Source organism: Lissotriton helveticus, chromosome 7 (genome assembly GCF_964261635.1).
Source record: "Lissotriton helveticus chromosome 7, aLisHel1.1, whole genome shotgun sequence".
In the NCBI taxonomy this organism is placed as follows: domain Eukaryota; kingdom Metazoa; phylum Chordata; class Amphibia; order Caudata; family Salamandridae; genus Lissotriton; species Lissotriton helveticus.
Genome location: NC_136068.1, coordinates 1,446,061,181 through 1,446,079,920, shown reverse-complemented (window position 1 = coordinate 1,446,079,920; position 18,740 = coordinate 1,446,061,181). Strand labels below are relative to the sequence as shown.

General features: G+C 42.6%; 1 protein-coding gene across 1 annotated transcript in view; it reads right to left on the bottom strand.

Annotated features, from left to right (window-relative positions):
* LOC144769520 (uncharacterized) overlaps positions 1-18,347 on the bottom strand; it is a 270,191-nt gene extending 251,844 nt beyond the window's left edge. Inside the window, exons 1-2 of the mRNA XM_078653661.1 lie at positions 18,212-18,347; positions 3,808-3,923 (exon numbers count right to left, since the gene is read on the bottom strand). The gene's annotated coding sequence lies outside the window, so the exon portion shown is untranslated. The remainder of the gene's footprint in view (positions 1-3,807; positions 3,924-18,211) is intronic.
* Between the last annotated feature and the right edge of the window lie 393 nt (positions 18,348-18,740).

Here is an 18,740-nt window from a genome sequence, read left to right as displayed (position 1 = left end):
AATTGATGTACAAAAAAGATATTCTTTTCTTTCCAATGTTTAAAGTAGAATGATTTGCATTTATATCTAAGGAATTTGTTGTACCACACAGTAGAGGATAAAATACATTGAAGAGGTGATAGAGTAGAAAAGAAAACAGTATGTAACAGTGAGTGGGAGTATTTCAAAATAGGATATTTGGTTAAAAAAGAACAATTTGACATGAAAACAGTGTGTTGAAATGAGAAATCTTTTAAGAGGGAGCGCTCTAGGAGGACCCATTTAGGTACGGGGTTATCAGCGAAGTCATATGCCAAAGAGAAGGATTGTTTAATCAAGAAGGCAGAGTGGTAAAGTTGGAAATCAGGAAATCGAACACCGCCTTCAGGTTTAGGTCGAATTAACTTGTGCAGTGCAATTCGGGGGCGTTTGTTGTTCCACAAAAATTTGGCACAAATAGAGTTAATACGTGAAAAATAGGATTTGGGAATTTTAAAAGGGAGCATGGAAATAGTATAAAGAACATGTGGAGTAATCATAATTTTGATGGTGTCTAATCTGCCCCACCAGGAAAGGAATAAGGGGGACCAACATTGAAGAAGGGACTGGATCTTCTTAAAAAGTGAATCAAAAGTTAATTTAAGAGTATTCTTTAACGAAGATGAAAATCATATACCAAGGTATTTGATTTTGGAGGGACACCATGCAAAATCCGTATTGTCAAACATGTATTGGAAACAGATCGAGTTTAGGGGCAGAACTTCCGTTTTAGACAAGTTGAGTTTGTATCCTGATATAGAGGAATATAAACGTACTTCACTTAGAAAGTGTGGGAGGGAAGATTCAGGATCTGACATGTATATCAGGACGTCATCAGCATAAGCAGACAATTTAGTTTCAGTAGATAAGAGTTTGAGGCCAGTAATATTAGGGTTGGAACGAATACGTTCTAAGAAAGGTTCAAGACAGGGAATAAATAATAAGGGGGAAAGGGGACAACCTTGTCTCGTGCCTCTAGATAATGAAAAAAACCTAGAAAATTGGTTGTTGACAAAAATACTGGCACGGGGGGAAGAGTAAAGGAGTTTGACCAAGGATATGAAAGAGGGACCAAAACCAAACCATTTAAGGGTATAAAACATGAATTGCCAATTTATACGATCGAAAGCTTTTTCAGCATCTAAGGACAAAGCCGCCAACGGGACTTTAATGTTTTTACTGTGAGCTTTTTTTTTTTTTTTTTTTTTTTATTTGGCAAACAAGTCAAAAAAAAAATACATTTTTGAAGAAAGAAAGTATATACAATACATATTCTTAAACATACAAGTTTTGAGTGATAACCAGGATAAGTCATGTACAGCAAGCACTAGACAAGGCCCATTATACGTTAAAAAAATATATAAAAAAAAAACCAGAGAAAACATTATGTACAAATTGTGTCTTTTCAGAATTATACAAAGTTAATCCATATTTTTTCAGTTTTCGCTACAGACTTTCGACCTCTGCCATTGGCAAGGGCCTTTTCCATAGTATAGATTTCGTGTAGTAAATTTAACCACTCCGTCCTACAGGGTGGGTTTGGTGAAATCCATGCTCGAGCTACCACCAATCTAGCACAAGACAGAGCTATATTAAGCCAGCTAATATTATTGTTCCCCATCGTGTGTAAAGAAAGTAAAACCACAGGTGCAGAGAGTGATGTATGAATCAATTGTTTTTGACTTAAAGTATTTTCTATTTCTTTCCAGTAGTTTGCAAGCTTAGGACAAGAATAAAGCATGTGAATAAGATCTGCTGCCACCAGATCGCATTTAGGGCATTTAGTACGGTCATTATTTAGATTATTCTTTGACCATTTGGATATTTTTAGTGGAGTATGATATAATTGACTGACCGTCCTGTATAGTTGTAATTTTAGGCTTGAGGAGTGTACTAATTTGTTAATGCTGACGAAAGCGTTTGAAATATTCTGTGGTGTCACATTAATTCCTAGTTTTAGCGTCCACTTATGTGACAATCGTATGCAGTCATCCGCATTATACTGACTAAGAAGTTTATATCCCATGCTAATTAGCGACTTCTTTTTAGTACTATATAAACAACCCCAAATGTCCGAGCTGGCAGTCTTTTGTTTTTACTGTGAGCAATGACATTGGAAAACAGGCGAGCATTGTCAGCAGCAAGTCTACCTTTCACAAATCCCATATGATCTGTTTTGATTAAACGGGGAATAATAGAATCAAGGCGAGAAGCAAGGATTTTAGCAAAAATTTTACAGTCGTAATTAATTAAAGAGATGGGGCGGTAATTTTTACAATATGAGTGATCTTTGTCAGGTTTGGGAATAATGACAATTAGAGCATCCAAGAAGGATCCAGAGGCTTTGGCATCTAAAATAAATGAATTTAACAATTGAAGGAGTTTTGGTGCAAAAGAGGAGTGAAAAGAAGAATAAAACTCAACAGGTAAACCATCTGGACCAGGGGCTTTTGACTTTTTGAGATAATTAATGGCAGCCGTGACTTCTTGAAGACTGATTTCCCGTACAAGTGAGCAAAGTCATCCGGAAGGGAAGGAGGGGATGGGAGGTTGTCAAAAAATGACGATAAGTGCTCGTCAGAGGGGTGTGTGTCATCAGTATATAGGACTTGATAATAATTATGAAATACTTCAGCGATATCCTCATCAGACGAAACTAATTTATTTATGGATTCATTAAATATGGGACCTACAGTTTTACGTTCGGATTTGATTTTTAAATAGTTCGCCAACATTCTCCCTGCTTTATTCTGGCCACCGTGGAATTTAGATTTGATTTTGAGAAGGGTGTGACAGGCTTCATTGGTGATAATTTTGTTGAGGTCTGTTTTGGCAAGGATTAGCTCCTGAAGGGCAGAGGAGGACTTGGAGGAAGAATAGGAATGTTCAAGGCGCTTAATGGTCTGAAGTTGGTCTTCGTACTTTTGTCTATTAAGTTTCTTCTTTTTGGAAACATAAGATATAGTGAATGCTCGGAAAGCAGCCTTAAAGGCATCACAAGTGTTAGGAATGGAGGTGTCCGAAGGATTATTATAAGTGAAAAACTCAGTAAAAAACCCCATACACTCTTTCAGAAAACTGGCATCAGATAAAAGAAAAGAATTATATTTCCAACGACTGAATTTAGAAGAAATAAGGGAGAAGTCTAGGGTAGTATAAACAGGAGCATGGTCAGAAATGAATATAGAACCAATGACAGATTTTTGAATGGAGGGCAAAAGAGACTTACTAACCATAATGTAATCAATTCTAGAGCGTGTATGATGTACATTTGGAAAAAAAAGTATATTCTAGCAAATCCGGATTACACATTTTCCAAGAGTCATATAAAGGACGAGAGGCAATGGTAGATTGAAAACTCTTATGGGATTTGTCAGGTTCAAATTTACTGGAGGATAATCTGTCTGAAAATGGGTCTAACCACTGGTTAAAATCACCTGCTACGACAAAGTCAGGGCAATCTATGGACGAAATCAGGACTTTAATACCTTTCCAAAATTTTGGATCAGGGCGTACAGGACCATATATGTTGAGTAATACCAACGTCTTATTTTGTATGACAACCTTAGCCATTGCCCAACGTCCTTCATCATCATTATGAGAGGAAAGAATCTGAACATTTAGAGACTAATGAAACAATATAGCAACCCCTCCCTTTTTATTTACAGCAGGGAAGAACACAACTTGACCCACCCATTGCCTCTTTAGCTTAATAGATTCGGCATCCGAACAGTGCGTTTCCTGAAGAAAAACAACCTGTGAATGAAATTTAGATAAATGGGACAATACCTTTTGACGCTTGACAGGATGACCAAGACCACGCACGTTCCAAGAAACAAAGTTACACATGATGGTAAGAAGGGAAAATGGGCGACAAATGGAGCAAACACATGGCAAGGAGATAACTACAAAAGGGAAGATAAAAAATACATAAGTGATTAAAGAAGGGAACTCCCAGAACTTTTACAATACTGAAAACAAATACATCAAGAAATAAAAGAAATAACAACACGAAGAACAAGAATAGAAGTAGAGAACGTATAGGATTAGAATGAAACTGAAAAAGGGGAAAAAGGAATAGCAGCCAAGAAGAAGGAGGAAAAAAGAAGAGGAAGGAATAGGAAAAAGAGACAAGTAAAGAAAGAGAGAGAATGAACAGATCAAGGCACAAAGGTCTGATCTGAGAAAAAGAGAATGAGCAAAACATTCGAGGCGAGGATGCACCAGAAAGAGGGACATACCCCATGAGCTACCAAGAACGAACGGACATAAACATAACAAAAAGAAATAAGAACGTGAAAGCAAGACCTCAAGAAGAGGATCAAGATACAAAAAGAGGAACAAAAGAGGTCAAGAAAGAAAATAAGAAGAGTTACAGCGAAGAATACAAAGGAGGAAAAACATTATATATTAGTGTCCATGTTGGAAGGGGAAACACTCTGAAGATAAGTGTGAAGCTTCTGCGGGTCATCAAAGGATCTGGTACGGCCATTGTGTATGATCTTGCAAAAACAAGGATGCAGGATTCCATATTGGATGTTCAATTGTCTCATTAGAGGTCGAAGATTCAAGAATTCTTTGCGTCGGGCATTCGTAGCAGATGAAAGATCTTGCGAGATAAAAATGTTATGACCAGACCATTGGAGACGTCGCTTAATCCTGGCGGCCTTCAGAACGGACATTAATTCCGTAAATTCTAGGAACAGCATAATGATGACACGTGGTTTCGTAGAGTTGGAATTAATACGACCAAGACGATGGGCTCTCTGAATATTAAGAGGATGCAAAGTTGGCTGAAGATCCAAGAGTTCCCGCAGAAATTTCCGAATAAAAGACACCATGTCAGATCCTTCTACATTTTCCGGAACACCATAAACGCGTAGATTGTTCCTACGATTGCGATTTTTCAAATCCTCTGTGTGGAGTTTGAGCTTGTGGATCTCCTGTTCCAATAATGGGATTTTAGATGAGGCATCTTGAATATCGCTAACACGTTGTTCCAGATTCAAAACCTTGACTTCCATGATAACCCAGCGCTCCTCAATCTGCTGAAGCTTCGCATTAGTGGCAATCATGAATGGTTGAAGGCCACGCACTTCCTCAAGAATAGTATCCAAAACAGGATTAGAGGATGACTTCATGGGAGAAGGCGGGTCATTCTTAGGCCTCTTAGGTTTAGTTCCAGTATGAGACAATTTTGGATTAATAGAGTCATTCGCCATGATGATAAAATCCTAGCAAAGAGAGCCTCACAGGAAATCAGCAGGAGACTATGAAAGTGAAGAGGTTGCACTGGCGTGAAGATGCTTAAGTAGTAATAGAGGCACACCAAAAATGGTAAGGTGAGGCAAACGAAAAAGGTCAGGTAGGAATGCACGACCCTTGCGAGCTTAGGCACTCACAGTGTTGAGAATGTCCAAAAAGATCCGCAAAACTGAGTTAATAATTACCACAAAACATATGGAGAGCATCTACAAACGCCAGCCCAGATATGGTGCAGTACACTGTAAAAACGCTGAGAAGTTATAGGTGTTTGCGCCATATAAAGCAATAAAAATGAAGATGACATTCCAAAACCAACATGACTAAAATGGCGATTGTGTTATCTTCACAAAGGAGATAAAAGGCATTACCAATGTAGTAGCAAGAGGTCAGAGGTCAGGAACAACAAGAAAGTTGAAAATATGCAAAAAAAAATAATGTCAGGCATTTCCTCCGAACAACACATTGAGCAAAGATAATAAGCAGTAAAGAAGGAAAATAGGACACTCCAAAATCGGTACTCCTAAAATGGCGGCCGGATTTCCTCACATAGATCAAATATAAGGAGCCAGGAGCTGAGAGACAAGAAGCATTTGGCAGATAACAGCAAGGGACTGGCAGAAAAGAACGATTTAGCCAGGTGTCTCCTTCAAAAGTTAAATGGCAGTCATGTGAAGAGAGGCAGCGTATGAAGATAGGTGAAAACAGGAGGTCGGCATATAAAATGGCGGCCGCTCACGTTAATGGAGAAGTTGGAATTACCGGAGCAGATAAATGCCGGTTCGCTGCATGAAGGCGTCGGACATCTGTGTCTTCCTGGTCCACGCACCTTCCGCCGACACTGTAGCCCAGTCAGCCGTTCGGAAAACGGCGAGAAAGGCTCTCACGGCATCCGCGCTGAGTGTCCGTAGCAGAGCTCACAGAGAAGCCGTCCTCTCTCTATGGCGCGCAAGCCACGCCCCCCCAAGGTTGAAGTCTTGTCAGGCTAAGCAAGTGCCTCACATCCACCCTGCGAACTTCCTCATTGTGCGTCTTCATTGCCATGAAAAGCTTTGCCACAATTGTATTACAGTATGGTCATCTTTAAAAGAGGTTTCATTTCATGAGTTTCTATTAGTTTGAAGTTATCTTCAGGGCTTCACATTATTCAGTTTTATATAACACAAACTTGACCCAAAGGTATCAGAATGCTTTACACGAGCACCAGTTGCTTCACACAAGGACATATTCATTTTTGTTAGGCACAGGGAGAATAAGTGATTTCAGAATCAAGGAATGTTGAGCGTCATTGCCGAGCCTCGAACCCAGCTCCCCGGTTTGAGGTCGACCGCCCTGGCAGTTAGACCACATCCTCTCCCCATTTCTGATATTAGCTCTTTCAATGCACTTCATTGCATGGCTTTAATGGCGAGAAATTGTCACACATATGGCAGCTGAATGTCACTCATAAGTACATTGGAGCCACTGAAATGTCACACATAAGCAACCTGAAAACTTGGCAGCTGTGCAGTCAGCCATATGAGGGGGGAGACGTATGCTATACCTGGAGCAGGGCACGAGTCGGGAGTACACGCGGGAGGACGGCGTCCACCCACTTTTTTCACAGGGTGAACGCCATCCAACCTGCCAAGAATTTGGGCCCCACTGAATAATGTGCTGTACTCGTCCCGGTATAATTTCCAAACCATGGGACATTTTCAGCAGCACCTACACGTTGTCTGCTTTCCATCTGCAACAACACGCAGGCAGGGACGGGATGGGGCTTTCTTATTTAACAAGAGAAAGGGGGAGAGAATAGAGACACTCTTGGAGGTTATATTGAAGGAAATGTGTGAATGCTTTGTGTGTACATGGCTGCTGGTTTCTTTCTGTGTCCCTCGAGAATATATAGAATTGTGCCAAGCAACCGCAATTAACAGTATGGATGTTGCACATATAACAAAACAAGGAAATGTTAAATATCGCAGCGTTTGGCTTTACTTGTGTATAATGAGTAATGAGTAACCAAACCTGCTTTGTTTATTGAGAGAAATTTCTCATCTGTTTTGGTATGTGCTGCAAGTATTATCTTAAGTATCGGCATGTCTTTCCCTCAGCCACACCCCCAAGCCCCGCCCACTCGCCATATTTAAATGAGTACCTGCACTATTTCCCCCCCATTTACATCACTGGCTTAGCAATACTAGCGCGGTCTCTTCTAGGCATGCGGTATTCAGGTATGGACTTTTTCCCTGCCCATCTTTTCAATTGGCTCCCCTGACTATCCTTTGTAAATGGTGGCTTTAGATTTGTGAATAGGCTTAGTAGTCCCTCCTTATTACGTCCTTTTCTCCTGTTGTAACCTCCCATGAGGACTGCCCCAGTAACGTATTGTTACTCTGCGTGTTTTATTTACAATCTCTCAGCGCTATTTTCTTAAATGACTTTCTACTATTGCACACACAACATGCTCACCTGCAGAGCGACACACTGTGCTTTAACTTATGGTTTTTGCTTTAAAAATGGCTGCCTCACCATAAACGCTGCACACGCCTGGATACATTATCTTCTGTTCTATTTAAGCTGCGCTTTGTTATGTATTTTTGCACTTGTTTCCCCCCTCCCCAATAACAAATATGCTCAGGCACCGCACTTTATGTCTTAGCACGGTACACGCCATTATCTTTTTTTTTATTAGCATGGCGCCAGCTTTTTGGGCCACCATCTGCATAACTTATGTGCATGGGTGCCGGACTTTAGGTTTCAGCAAGGCGCCTGCTTTCATATTTACAACACGGGTCCTGCGCTTTATGTTGCAGCATGGCACCGGCTTTTATATTTACAAATACAATAACTGAAAGTCTCACAAATGCATTATTATTTGCAACGCCAATAGCTTAAACTTTCATTAAAGCGAGACCTATTGCATTGCAAATGCTTGTTTTAGGACTTGTGCACTGACCTGGAGGGAGGCTGCACCTAGGAGAGGAGGAGGTCAGGCTGACCTGTATTTGGAGGCGGGGGTCAAACGACACCTGGAGGTGGGGCAAGCAGTCTGCCTTTTATTTTGGGAGGCTGTGCTCCGACACATTCGGGGCTTTACCGCCTCTCCGGGACTGAGTAGCGCAGGTACGTACATTATTATACTTATATTGCTTTGGGAGAGCTTGTAGGAACTGCTACAGGGAAGACTTTTTTCCGTTAACGTTCTAGCTGGTAGTACCTGCGACAAGTTTTTTAAAAAAATACTCACGCAAAACGTTTTAGCCATACCCAGATTCGCGTCAGGGGAAAGGAGGATGGGAATGTCCTGGTCTCAGTGCTTTAAATGGGCCGGTACTCACCGGTACTTCTTTTTTCCCCCCCTCAAGAGTACCAGCACTTCTCCGTTACTAAATAGAGTACCGGTACTCACTGTCACACAGTCATGTGAGCATGCATCGCATTTCTACACTGCGGCGCATGCTCACAGATTGGTGATTTCACAAGGAGGGCAGTAACGCCAGGGCGCCAAGGCAGAGCAACGTATGACCCAGGCGCGCAACGTTGTGATCAAAGGGCTTCAGCCCCCCCATCTCGTGTGTGTCAGCTCGGCCGAGACAACCTTCCCGGCAGACATACACACCGCACCCGAGTACTTCACAGGTCTTCAAAAGACCTTTCGCTTGTTAATGAGGCGTTGAAGTGTTTCACCCCTTCTCAGAGCCCCTGCAGCTCAACTCTGCCTTTTGCCTGAGGAATCAAGCCCCCCTCACCCCTCTCCGAAATTTGACGCGCAGGAAGAAAGGGAAGCTCTTTAAAAAGCAGAATTTGCTCTGGTTTTTCCTTTCTTCTATGCGAAAAAAACGGAAAGGATAGCACATCAGCTGGCGGATAAGAAAGGGGACAACTGAGGAGAGCTTGTAAAAGCACAGTCAGCTGAAGAAATCGAGGGGTTATCTGAAGATGAAGAAGGGGGCAAGCAAACGATATTAGAGAATACACTGCGGGCGCGGGGCAGTGGGTTTAAATTAAAATAAAGCAGCTGATGGATGAGATGCGGATCATCTGATGAGAGTCAGAGGTGGGTAGGTGTCCCAAGTAAGAGCCAAAGCTTTCGATAATGACACAGGTCTTTGGAAGGGGCCTGTTGAGTGAGGACAGAGTGACAGCTGCAGTGGCAGACTGGTATTTTAAGTGGGGGAGGGGTATCCTAGAAAAAGCAAGATAAGGAATTTGATGAAAGGAACGAGGGGACATTTAAGATGAAAGGTGGTGTGACCACCTGCAAAAAGAGAAAATGTAAAGAGACACATGGGGCATCGGAGGGGACAGAGGGCTAGTAAGTAAGGGCTAGGGAGTAGGACATCAGAGGGTAGAGGTAGGGAGAATCTCGTCATCCAAAAAAGTGTTATCTAAAGCGGGGGCGGCAGCTGAATAGAAACATTATTTTGAGGGGAGGGTGGAATTTTTAAGTCGTGTTTTTTTTTTCATCAGCTAATACAAAGTTTACCATAATGTGACTAATTTTTTTGTAACAAACTTAAACAATGAAAGGCCCAACAAACAATCATAAGAATTCAGATTGCACATTTGGAGTTAGAATGGATTTATCAAAATGCTTAAACACAGTATAGACCTTACTGGGGCACAGTGGAAGGGGAAGAATGATGTGCACGGAGTTGAAAATGCACATTTACCAGAAAACACTGAAAGTAGCTAACAATATAAGCATTCAAACACGACTAAGACATGACGTCACATGGCTTGGTGAATGTTTCTCATTCCTTTCTATGATGTTAGATCACAATTTAAATTGCTTCCAGAATGCTTGTGTCTGATATCAAGCATTTCTCAGAAACTAGGCCTATTCAAGATTGCCAAGTACGCTTTTTTTGCTTTCATACACATGCTCAGCCACACTTTTTGGTATTTCTTTGTTCTTTAAACCTGATAAGTGCTACTCTCTAAACAAAAGCGCTTCAACACCCCATCAGGGGTAACAAGCGCTATATAAATGCAAACCTTTTTCCCCCTTCGATCCCTCCACTATCCTTCTGAATCCAAATAACTGACTAACCTATGCACCACTCAAATTACTTTCACATTTTCACTATACTAATTCAACACTAATCCTTCTTAGGTTCCGGAGTAGCGTGTTACTCGCCAAAAAAGCACTTTGATGCCTCGTCGGGGGTAGTAAGGGCTATATAAATGCAATTACAATACAATACAATACCTTCAGTGTGGATGGATTTGGCCAACTTCTACAAGCCAATGATGGGAAGTGTTACAGTGGTTAAGGTGCTTTCATGGGTGTCTGAATATTGTTAAGGAGGCTAATAGGCAGAGAGTTGCCTCCATTTAGGTGGGTGAGGACCAGGGCTTCGACTGACACAGACATCTGGAGGGAAGGATGTCTGGAGGCAGAGCTCTTACCATACTGGGACAGGCCCATACCGAGTTACCTGCCACAGATGCAGAAATTACTAGATTCCCCAAACAGTGAATGTTACTGACATCCTACAATAATCACAAATGGGGAAATTCAGTTTTATTTCTGCATGCCAAAGACTGTCTGCCTTGGGGAAGGGACACTTACAGCCAGCCCTTCACCTCCATTTATAGCAAATTGATGCAAATTCACATTACTCTCTGAGGAAAATAACTGCAGTTTTCAGCTAAATAAAGTAAAACCATCTATTTTAGGTGTGGTTTATGTTTCATGTGCTGCCTTCTTCTGGATGCACACCAAACACCCCAGCTTGGGAGTTCTACACCCACAGAGTGCCACTACTGTGTTGTGACAAAAGTATAATAGTATAATATGAACACATGAACGCAGCTGTAGCTTTGGGACACGCTACCTGATCCTGCCTCCCTCCGTGACAGAGAGCCATCCATCCAGCCTTGCAGAGGGGATAATATCTCCATTTGAATTTCTACGGATTGCACACAGGGGCCGGGACTGCGAGAACCAGGGTCCTTCGCGCACGTCCAACACAGCGCACCTGGTGTCTCTTCCCGCCCCTCCACGCATAGCGGGACGCGTGTGCGGGACGCCGGACGAAGCCCGGACAAAGGGCGGACAGCCTGAGACAGTCCGAGACTGACCGTGACTGGACTGGGCCGGGACTTTGGCTCGTTGCTCTTGCTGCTTCCTCGCGGCACTCTGACCGTAAGACTCTTTGTTGTTTCTCTTGCGTACTGCTGGTGATATGTTATATTGTTAATTGATTTTCTTGGCGCTGTTGGAGCTTTTTTGTTTAACTGTGGCATCAATTTATCGAGCGCATAATGTCTAAACAGAAGTCTTCCTCTGCTACCAACACTATAGACAACTACCTAGTGCAGGTAGTTAGTACAATCAATAAGTCTAGAAGATTATCCCTGGGTTTGAGTTCCACTCCCATAATCCCTATTGAGAACTCCCTACTAGAACCGAATCAGGTTGAAGTACCGATACAGGTACATCGTAGTGACTCCCTTGATAATGTATTCACTCAGGAAGACAACCCTGACCAAACTATCTCCACTGCTATCAATTTGGTAAATGATTCCCTAGAACAATCCAATACGACCCAAGAAAAATCACCCCCACCCTCCCCTGTGTCTGTTCCAGTAACTAGACCAGTTAGAACTTGTAGAAAGGGCTTGAATAAACATGGTGGGCTGCGCTCTAGCAGGAAAAGGATTGTCCCCACTCCTAAAACTATGCCCGAAAAAGACACAACTGGGGAGCTTGGTGAGAAGGTGTCCTTGGAGGAAGAGCAAATTAAATTACTTGTGAATATGATTGACGCCAAAATTACAAATATTGTTAAACCCCTGATAGACAAAATTGATCATCTAACTGAAGAGGTGGCTAGGCTTGGGGGCATCATAAACCAGTCAGTGGAATTGGTGGGTAATATAACAACCCCAGTCTTCAGTAGAGTTGATCCAATAGTAAATGCACCAGGTGCTGGGATAGAAAGTAGGGAAAAAACGGCCCCAAATTCCCCCCCACTGTGCATCCAACAATGACCAGGGAATTAACATCGAAACCCAACCATCGAAATTCATGAGCACAGGTACCGAGAAAGGCCCGGTCCAAATTGTAGTAGAGGCCTCCCCTTTAGTTTTGGTTCTGGCCAATGTACCTCCCTTAAAATCTGGCCAAGCTGAACCCACAGCCTCTTTGATTAGCAAAGCTTTTCACTGGCTATCCAATAACATGGTGATATCTCCTTGGGGTAAACAACAATTAGCAGAAGAAATCACTATGGCAAGAAGGGTGGTTTGGATAGGGAATGGTGCTAAAAAATTCAAAGGCGACTGTGTAGTCCTACATTTCTTAAACCCGGAAGTACTTCCTGAGGTCTTGAGAAATCTTCTTCCACCACAACGTAGGAGCACAGATATCGTTCCATTAACTTTGGATTTTTTTTACCAGAGCAGTAAAATAGGGAACCCGAGTATCTTAAAAACAAAGTGGAACCTGGTATCGCACAAGTGGGGTAGGATTCCCCAACCCAGTGAATGGGAAATTAATCTGGAAAACCGATTTGGGGCGTTATCTAACTTGAATGAATGTGATTGACTCAAACCGGCTGATAGAGCAGTGCAAAATAAGCCAATGGAGTTAATTAGCAAGGATACCCCCGCAGAGGAAGAGTACAGTTTGACATATGCCAATCACTCGGTTATGGGGACAAGGGTAGAGGGAGCATCTACCCTAAGTAGTGGAAATATGAATAGACCTCTGAAGTCACAGTTAGATCCTTTGATAGTGGAACAGGTTCACAACTTACCTGCACTCATGTTTGAAACCCCATGTCACAATAACATTCATATAGATTTAGAAATGGGGAGGGGGGGTGATCCTCATGGATCTCCCCTTTTACAGATTCCACCTGAGGCAGTGATAGCTGGTATAGAAGAGACAGGGTTGACCCTTCTTTCCTGGAACATTGCTGGAATAACCAATAAGTTGACATCTCCTGAATGGTGCTCATTTATATAACAATTCGATATTCTACTGTTCCAGGAAACATGGTCTGTGATCCCAATACTTCGCCATGGGTACCTTAATTTTCATATTCCAGCGACAAAAAACCCTAAGGGACATCCACTAGGGGGTCTAATAATTTGGGTTCGCCAAAATTTATGCTGCAGTATCCACCAAAGGAGCTCCCCACTAATAGACATATTGTCAATTAGTCTCACCTGGACCAATGGTCATGGGATGGTCATATTTAATATCTACGCCAGGGGAATAGCGGGTGGCAAAACATCGGAAGTAATAACTGCTCTGGATCACGAGCTTGAAGTTCTTCCAACATACCTACCTTTTATTGTAGGGGGTGATGTTAATACCACCTTTGAACCGCTTGGCCAAGAAGACCAAATTTTAACAGATGAAGAAGACAGCAAATGGGGTATTCCACAGCTAGAACTCCCTGTAGTTAATAGATGGACAGAGCCGGCCATCCAATTGAAGGCCTTATGCCTAGCAAGAGGAATTAGAGCAGCAAATGGAAGAACTCCATCAGATCGACAGGGGACCAAAACATTTAATAATGGTAGGTCCTCCAGTCGAATAGATTATATTCTAGTGGATGTCAGATTATGGCACAGCCTAATTGACATGGTAGTCAAAACTCGATTAGAGAGTGACCACAATCCTCTCTGTATGGCTTTCAAAGTAAATGTAGGATTGAGATATCCAATTGTAGGAGAAGGTAAAACCACCCTAGACATAGTCTCTTCCAACAACCAGCGCCATATTAAATGGGGTAGACTTATTGAGAACACGGAGAGATTAGAGGACCTAAAAAAAGCTGTGTTAGAAGAGGTCGCTGAGATAAATACACACGTTAACAAGCAAAATTTCCCTGAAATCATGCTTGATGCTCATTCGACCTTCTTTACAAAGCTCCAGGGGTTTTTTAAGAGGGAGAATAAAACAGGATATGCTCAGAATAAAAAGCCCACGCAAGGATGGTATGATAAGACCTGTAGAGAGGCCCGTGAGAACCTTAGCTTAGAACTGAGGAAAAAGAATATTCTAGGGGTGAGAAAAGCAAGGGACAACTACAGGAAGGTGCAAAAAGAGGCCAAGAAAAAATGGGATGAGGCCCATTGGCGTGATTTGAAATCCGCCTGTGACACAAGGAACCAGAGTCAATTTTGGGCTCAGGTTAAATGGGAGAGAGGAGGGGTGGCTGAACCCCCACAAAATAACGTAGCCCAAAATCAATGGGTAGATTTCTTTAGACCCCAATACGCTTTTGCGCCAACTAACGGGGAATATATTTTACCCCCTACAATCTTCTACCAACACCAGCTATTTACTATAAAAGAGGTTAGTATAGCATTGGATTGTGTGACCATGGGCCGCGCCCCAGGAATGGATGCCATACCAGCGGATGTGTTTTTAAGTGATCGCCCATCCTGGTGCCAGTATTTTGTGTGGTTAGCAAATTCTGTGGCTAGAGGTGCACCTATACCTGCATCTTGGAAGGGTGCAGAAATAATTCCGGTTTTTAAAAAGGGAGATAAATCATTACCCAGCAACTACAGACCTATTAGTCTTATAGACACTGCCCAAAAAATAATAGGTCGTTTAATACAAAATAAATTACAAACCTGGATCGATGAAAACGATATTCTATCCCCGTACCAAGCCGGGTTTCGTCCCTGTACAAGCTCAGTTGACCAGGTCTTTTTCTTTTTAGCCCTGTATTGGAGGAATGTGTTGCTCACCAATGGTACCCTCTACGCTGTGTTCGTAGACTTAAAATCAGCCTTTGATTGAGTACCTCGTTCCAAACTTTGGGGGGTACTGGCTGAAGCTGGCTAGCCCGGGGAACTATTGACGCTACTCGTCCGCTTACATGAGAACAATTATGCGAGAATCAGGTGGGGTGCTCAGGGCGAGGTGACTGACACATTCCCTATCGAGCGAGGGGTACGGCAGGGGTGTGTCCTGGCACCGACGTTGTTCTCTATTTACATCAATGGGATTGTATACCATTTAAGCCGCTTACCCACTGATGCACCAATATTGGCTGGAGCTCGAGTACCCGTTCTCATGTTCGCGGACGATACGTTCATAGTGTCCCGTACACCAAGTGGGCTCCAGAAGGCAGTTAATGCCTTCGGAGAGTTCTGTAAAGCTCATGGACTTGAGATAAATACATCTAAGACAAAATTCATGTGCTTAAACCAGCGGAACACCCTCAGGGGTTCTATAAATTTTGATGGCACCCCACTGGAACAGGTTGAAGCTTTCACATACTTAGGAATAAGCCTGCAAAGTAATTTGAGCTGGAAAAAACATACGGATATGGCTGTGTTAAAGTTTCACCAATTGGCAGGCATAGTGGCTCATAAACATAAAACCTCATTGACCAAGCCTATTACTCCTGCACTAGAAATTTATAACATGAAGGTAGTCAGTACCTCTTTATATGGATCGGAACTTTGGGGTTTCTCCAACCTGAAGCAATTAACAATGGCGGAAAACAGTTTTTTCCGTCGCTTGATTGGGGTACCCCAAAGTACTCCTACCGTAGCATTGGCCTATGATCTGGGCAGGAAAAGCATCAAGGATTTGGCACGGCTTCGTCCGTTGCTATATTGGAGACGCTTAATGACCACGCCAGAACTCGTGCACTTTGCAAATGCCCTAAAAGATGTTATAAGGGCAGATCGTTTTCACTCGATCCTGTGGTTAAAAGAAATAAGAGGATTGCTTAGCAAGATGGAACTTGATCACTTATGGAACGATTCCAACATCGAAAGTTTCCCATCAAAGGCTACGTTAAAGAACATGTATTGGGAAATGGTATGGTTGTCTACCCAATGTTCAGGCTCTAACGCAAATTTAACAATACGATATTTGAATATTAAATCTGTACCTTCTTGTGAACTCTATTGGGACATTATCGAAAAACCACTTGACAGAAAATTGTATTTTCAATTTAGGATTGGGACGCTTCCCATAAAGGCGTTTACCTGCAAATGGTCGACAAATACAGACGATAAATGTCCCTATTGTAAAGATTTGATAGAGGATACAGCCCATATACTGTTTGTTTGCCCTTTGTATGTCAATCCACGGCGTAAATGGATAAAACCAGCGTGCCTGAACCTAGGAATACGCAGGTGCACAGAGGCACTAAGAATATTGGAATCAGACTGTACACCCTATCTGGCTATTGCTATCGCAAAATTCCTAGGCTGGTCATGGATCATACGTACTCGTACTTTACAGCAGTTAGGCACAGTCTAAAGATACCATAGATATGGTTGATCATTATGATTTGTGGAAGCTAATTTCGTAAACAACAGTATTATGTTTAATCAGTTTCTTAAAAGATGTTTTTTACCATGTTTTAATATTTATTGTATTGTGTAAGTAAGGATGTAAAATTGCTTTTATGACTGTTGTGGAATAAAGCTTTATAAAGTTAAAGTTAATATGAACATGGATTTCAATCCATGTAAAATTAGTGAATTGGCAAAGGGGTACACAGACTACTGTAAATATTGTCCCAAGAATGTAGTTGTTATTTCAGTTGTGGCCAGAGGGCTAGACCCCTCCCGCCAGGCAGGGAGCTTAAGAACCGCCCACACCACTACAGGCCAGGACACATATCCCCGCACTGGAAGGAGGGAGCAGGTAGAGAAGTCAAAAGAAGAAAGGATCATGGTTAGCCGGGGAATCGCAGGTATGTCTTTCCAGGACAATGCTGTGGAGGCATCCATAAGTGTGCGGCTGTGAGCAGTACAGAGATATGAACGAGAAGTGCCAAATGTCTGGCCCTCCCAATGCCCCACCCAATTTCCACTACAGCAGGTTAGAAATCTGTACGGTTCCACTGCACTATTAGGTGCACCAGACTGGTCATCATCACCAGTTGACACAACAGCTGGCTGTATCTGGTATTCATGAAAAAGTGAGCCACACAGTAGGAGTGGGAGCACCAGGGAACCCAAAGCACCCAAGGGAGGAAGCCAAACCTTGGACTTGAGGAGAAGGAGCAGGCCTAAGGGAAGCTTTGCGCATCAGACACATGTGGGTACAGGGTGCCTCCCATATCAGAAACAGTGGCTACAGCAGGCCTGCTGACCACCATCATCAGTGACGCCATGCTCATATGTTCATGGTTATATGTGCCTTTACTAGCCCCTCAGAAATTTGGACTAGGTTTTGCTTCGTGGCACAGTATCTGAAAGTGAATGAAAGGGTGAAATATTATTGCTCTATTGTGAGACCCCCAGATAACTTTCTTCTCCAAGGATCACAAGCATGACAACTGATGGCTTCCTTCCACCCGATGTGGGTCAGAGTTGCATTTTAATATGTAGTCTTTTTTCCTTTAATTAATTTTCAGTGAAACAAGTTTCTGCACCTTTTAATGTTTTGCTTAATTTACAGGTGCCTCTGACAAAAAGGGAAACCGGATAGTTACCTTTCAACAGTCTGTCAACTAGTACAACTTAATACATGCAAGGGCATCAACAATAAATTGCAGAGGGAAGCAATTTGTCATCATTCGCAACCAAAAAACATTCTTGCAGCCTTCAAATGTTTTTCATTAGACCCACCCTTAGTCCTGCCTCTAGCCCCGCCTCCTTGCACCGCCCCCCAACTCGATCTGATGAGTACCTGCACTTTTTCCCCCCGTTTAAAGCACTGGTACTGGTTTATACCACTGTTGTACTTCCTTGGAGGAAATGACACATGATGCGATTTACCCACTACACGAGCAGCAAAAATAGACCCCCCCTCCCCCCATGGATAAAGGATCACACTACAATATATTTTCCAAGTCTGTGCACATGGGTAGGTCTGGTTGTTAGACTGAAGTCAGAGGCACCGAAGCTTTCAGTCTGAAGATAACTGCGTGTGAGTGAGTGCCTCTTCATTTGAGTTGGGGATAATGACATTTCTGTTAGCCACACATGGTCGCAGTCCACTCACCTACTAAGAGAAGTCCTTAAACCTCTGACGTCCCCTGATCCAGAAAACATCCAAAACACATTTCTCCCAACAGCGGTGTCACTGCGCAAGTACAAGAGAGACCCTGAAAGCGCACCCGAGTGACGTCACGGGTGGTGAGCTTTGCGCATGCGTTCCAAAGTGCTTCCACACCGGTGGCATCAAAAACAGCATGTCTACGAGGTTTTTCTTTTCCGATTTTTCGCATTTGCAAGGCAACCTTAGTCTTCGTTGGTTTTAATTATGAGGCATAAAGAATTGGATGCACCTTATCAAAGGTACTTTTTGTTTTTTTCTCGCTAAATACTCATGCGACCCTGTATGGCTTCATAAAACAGATAAATGAACTAGTGCGCCGCCTGCTTTGCCAGTAGATGGCGCTGTCCTGTAAGATTGAGCAGTTTTATCTGTTTTTGCAGCAGAGATAACTTTGAAAGTGCCCTTATTAGCAATGGTAGGAACTGTATTTACTAAAATCTACTATACTTTATAATACATGTTGATGCATAAA